The sequence below is a fragment of the Apis dorsata genome, unplaced genomic scaffold, assembly GCF_000469605.1.
Source record: "Apis dorsata unplaced genomic scaffold, Apis dorsata 1.3 scaffold_1170, whole genome shotgun sequence".
Taxonomy (NCBI): Eukaryota; Metazoa; Arthropoda; class Insecta; order Hymenoptera; family Apidae; genus Apis; species Apis dorsata.
Genome location: NW_006264267.1, coordinates 13,927 through 19,077, shown reverse-complemented (window position 1 = coordinate 19,077; position 5,151 = coordinate 13,927). Strand labels below are relative to the sequence as shown.

Sequence of the window (5,151 nt, the reverse complement as noted above, 5' to 3'; positions counted from 1 at the left end):
TTTTTTTTTTTTTTACAACACACAATTCTCCCCTTTCATCCTCTTTCACTACTGACATAATGCCGCTGGCATTAGAAGCGGCATAATAACACACGGCGTTTGTTTGACGCCGAGAAAGGTGATTGCACGATTTAAGAAGAAGGGGCGAGATGCACATCTCTTCTCTTGGTCTCCGTGCTTCTCGGGGTCGGTCGCTAAAGTCTTCTTCGTCTCGCTTGGTCGTTTCTTTCTTTCTCTCTTTCTTTCTTTTTTTTTTCCTTTCTTTTTACGTACCTCTATCTTCTTCTTCCACAACAGTTTTCTCACCTCGTCACGCGTCTCTGATGCGGTTTCGCGTTTCGTGTATGTGTGTGTGTGTGTGTATGCATGCGTGTGTGGAAGGCCATCATCACGCTGGTTTTTCAAACATGGTGATATCAGGGTCAACTTCATTCGCATTTTATTCGATGATTCGTCATCATAGAAATCACGGTGTCATGCATTCGATATTCTTGATATACATGTATGTATATTTCGGCGATAGATTAATTTTTAATTTAAATTTCGTACGGAGATGAGCAAAATTTATAAAATATGCAAATAAAATTGACATTTTATAATTAAAAATATTATAATTGTATCTTCAGAAGATTATTTTATCGTGAAAGTTTTTTTACTCTCGAATCTTGAAAGGGAAGAAGTTTTATTTGACAGGTGTGAAAAAAAAGATTTTGCAAAAAGATGAAGAAAATTATTGAATTACACAGATAAAACGATAATATTCAATGTTCAATATTGTGTGTGGTCCGAAGATATTTATTTATTTATTTTTTATAATAACATTTGGTATTACGGTAAAGTAATTCTAGCTGTGATGAAGATTTGTTCATCGATTCTGCTGATTCACTAAGGAAAATGTATAAAAAGGATTGTTGATGTCATTTAGATCGGTGGAAATTTGCAAAAGTCGCGTAATTTTAAATCGCTGCTTTCCATTCATTAATTTTTTACACGCGTACAATTTATAATTTTATTAAATTGAAAATAGAAGAGACACGTTTTTCAAAGATTACAATTTATGAAAATGAATTTTTCTTTATTTTTGCATTTTATTATTGTCTTAAACTAATAATAATCTGACGAGATAATTTTTTTATTAAATTAAATCAAAGAAAAAAAAAGAATTTGTATTTACTTTTAATAACTATCAAAAATATTTTTAAATTACTTTTATGTTATCAAGTACTATTAAATACGTACCAGGTATTGATAGTACAAATGCAATTAATGTACCATGGAGTGAGTAAGACTGTTATTGATATATATGTATAATTATATCCTATATGCAATAACAGTATGAGAAAATTATAGGAAGAAATTTTCTGAGAAATAACTGTACATAAGCAGTGTCTCTTCCATGGGTAATGCCGTCAACTCGTGTTGTTAAAAGCTGTTGCAAGGATCATCGTTTTGATCTCTTCGAACGAAGCGATACGTATATTCTGTAATAAATTATCTGCGTCAATAGTACGTATAGAAGAATACCGTTCCTTTTTTGACGAGAGAAGATTTGTTATTGGAAAAACCGTGTGCGAATTATTATCGAAGAAACGATGAAAAAGTCATTATTTTTTAAAATATAATTTTTATGTTATTTTCTAAGAATTCTCATCTCACTCGAGTATCCAAATTTTTTCATATACAAGACGTTTGACTACAGTTATTCTTTGAATCAAATTAAAAAATAAGAATAAGAAATGATTTCAATTCCATTGGGAATATTCGTTTACTTGAGATCGATCAATCAATAAATCTTGAAAAAAATTAAGAAAGATGTAGAAGGGTAAAAAATTGGTAAAAATTACAATTACAATTCCTGCCATTAATGTTGCTTATATTTCACGCAACCCGTGTAAGTCGTAAGCGTGTATTATCGCGAGGTTTCTCGATGTGTAGTTGCCTACCATAAGTCATCGGAACAATGCACGAGCACATAGGTATTATTTACTCTACCTTCGTACTCGAGCTATGATCTATACTCTATGCGAGTAGTCTGCCATCTATACTTATTTCCATGTACTTGTTTCTCGATTAATGTCTCCCGATTATTAAAAATTAACACGTCGAATCATTTGTAAATGTATATCAATTACTCGCAATAGGTACATACGCGATGTAACGATAAAGTATTATATCCTTTTTCATCCTTCAAACGATTCAAAGTGTAGTTTGGAATGTTACGAGGCGGAATTGGCGCTTGTAAAAGTTAACAGGAAACATATCCGGGTTCAACCAGCTATATTTCACGAGTCGAAGTCTTGTAAGAGGAGAAACACGTAAAGATAGGTAAACGTGGCCCTTTACAAGGTTAGGTTAGGTATTTTCTTCTGAGTGTTCAAAAAGGATTCCAGCCACCAACAATGTACAAAGTACGTAAGTATATTGTAGTTAACAGAGAAACGAATGTTCGCTATATAAATAAATACGATACGTATAGTATTTAAAGGAATTAGATTTGAGAATTTGTTAAGTTTTTATCGATTTTATCAATTTACTATTAATCTATACGATACAAAGTGGGATGAGTTAAATATTTTTTTATGATTCTCAAATCGATTTTTATATTTTATCTCCGATTTTATTCTTTTGTTGAAAATCTTTAAAACTAATTTACCAATAATGTGGCCAAAGAAAGCGGGGAAGGTATTATAGTTAGAGGGTGCGTTTTCGTAGTAAGTTGCAGTGTGTAGAGGCAGACGAATTTCGATGAGCTCAACGAGTTCGAGGAACACATGTGCCGTGTGGTAATGATCATTACCGTGTAATGATCGGACCAATCGATTGGCTTCGATTGGTCCTGCGTGTTAGTGGTTCCCAACTTTGTTGCTGCGTTATTCGATAGTTAGATTAGGTTAGATTAAATTAGATAATTTTTAATTTCGATATTTCGAAAAAACGAGACATTATATTTATCTTTTCTATTCATCAAGTATTGCTAAAAATATATAAAAAAAAAAAAAAAATAGAAAATAATTGGTATCTCGAATCTGCTCTATTTTACTTAGATTTCAAGATCCACTACTTAAATTCCAATTTCAATCTATTATTAATTAACACATTCGATGGTATCAAAAATCGGAAAGTATTCCTTCGATATAAGATTTTTTCAATAAATATGAAAAAGTGGTAATAAAATGAGCAATAATGAAATAAAAAAGAAAAGAATAATCGAATATCTAAAAATTCTTTTGACAATTTGTAGGTATCAATCTCTATAGAAAATTCCCATAAACGCACATATTGCTTTCAAATTAATTAATTAGTTAATTCGATGTTTTAATCAGAGTTTTTTATCATGCACATTTGTTTGTTCATTAAACCGAAGAATATGGAAAGAATATAGGAAAATTGAACGCATCAGGTTGAAAAACACTGGCTAAGAGGGTACTGTACGTAACCGGTACGCGGCAAGTTCGCACCTCCGCAAAGAGGGTCCATCGTGCGCTCGCCCTACCGCGCAACACCGCTCGTTAAACGAATTAAGTAGTTACGGTTTGTTTAATCGGGGCCACGGAGGCCTGAATTAAGTTGTTATCGCGAATTAGCTGATTATACCGAGGCGGCGCGAGGTGTCGAGTTGATTTGTTGTTGCGAAATATGGCATGAGGTTTGTTTATGCTCGCCACGCCCCACACCCCTCGCCGACCTTTCAGCTCGTTTACGGCTGACCTTAAATAAGGTGCATAGACCGTTCCATCCATCCACGCTACTCTCTCTTTACTCTCTTTCCGTCCATGATCCCACCCCTTTCACTCGCGCCACGGGAACCAGGGGATGGATAATCATTCTCTATAATGCTATGATAACACTCCACAAGTGCATGATATATCGCTAATGGCAGGAGACTCGTAATCTGCCTTTTTTCGAGAAACACGATACATTTTTTCACCGGGCTAAAACTAATATTGACTGTAACAACGTGTTTTTTTTTTTCCCTTTTCATTTAATGTAACTATGGTATCACGTTTCCATAGGAAATTTAAGTCTCTGATAGACAGTCAATTTTTTTTCTTAAATTTCTTAAATTTCTTAAATTACATTCGATGCGAAAGAACATTCGATAGAAAAAACAAGCGCTCGAATAATTATTGGAATAAATTTATCTTGTTGGCGACGAATTCGATAAAACGGTAAGAAATTGATAATGAAACATCACGTGGTTGAGGAAACCGTCAGGAGAGAGGAGGTAAAGGGAAGGTCATAGACGTGTCGCGTTGAAGAGCGGTAAAAGGATCGTTGGTCATTTTCCACGAAAATTATAGCCATCTATGCGCATAATCCCCTTTATGGCCGCGTTGCATCAAATTATAACTGGCAACGGCGCTGCCATCGTCTTTCCTTCGTTGGTCTCTTCCTCTCCTCTCGACCTGCGCGCTTCGTTTCCCGTTTTTTTTCGTCTTCTTGTAGGTACGCGTCCTCGAAGCCTCGTAAAACGGCACATTCCGCCAATCATCGCGGCACATCGGCCAGATACGTAACCCTTCGACCCTCGAGTCGCGACCTAACTCAACCTAACCTCTAATTTCACCGCTCGATCCACGTGGACACAACGATAAATCGATAAATCATCGGTACGATCTCCCCGTGAACGCTTACATGTAACAACATGACGTGTAAGTTAGCTGATCGTTATCGAGATTGAATTTTCATTGCGATTAAGAAAAACTATACCGTAATAGAAACGCAAATATAAATTAATTTTAATATCTTCGACATCGATCGTTTTCTCGATTTGAAGTTGACACAAATATAATTTCTAAATTCTATTAATTTATCCGATAATCTATTAATGTATCATTTTCATTATATCCTTTATTTCATCGACTTCGTAGCTTTGTGGAACTAGAAATTCTTTCTAGTTAAGAAAATTTTTTAATAGTGCCGATAAAAACTCTTTCTACTCTTTCAACTATACAGTTTATTATATAAGATACGCTTAATTTTTCAAGAACGTTTTTAATATTTTTCTATCTTTTTTCGTGATTTTCATTTAAATTTTCTTTCATTTTTAACGTGGATTTTATCAAAAAATATGTGCATTTATGTAATTTCAGAAAAGTTTAAAATATCCTTAGGTGTCATCTAAGGATATACTTGAATATTCTATAAGTA

At 34.0% G+C, this 5,151-nt stretch overlaps 1 long non-coding RNA gene across 5 annotated transcripts in view; it reads left to right on the top strand.

The window, feature by feature from the left end:
- The first annotated feature begins 1,842 nt into the window (after positions 1-1,842).
- LOC102673397 overlaps positions 1,843-5,151 on the top strand; it is a 4,543-nt gene continuing 1,234 nt past the window's right edge. Inside the window, exon 1 of one of the 5 annotated variants that reach the window (XR_004151690.1) lies at positions 1,843-2,412. This is a non-coding gene — a long non-coding RNA (uncharacterized LOC102673397). Of the gene's footprint in view, positions 2,413-4,171; positions 4,653-5,151 lie in introns of those variants that run through there. The other 4 variants (XR_422912.2, XR_422911.2, XR_004151689.1 and 1 more) reach the window with 4 other exon arrangements.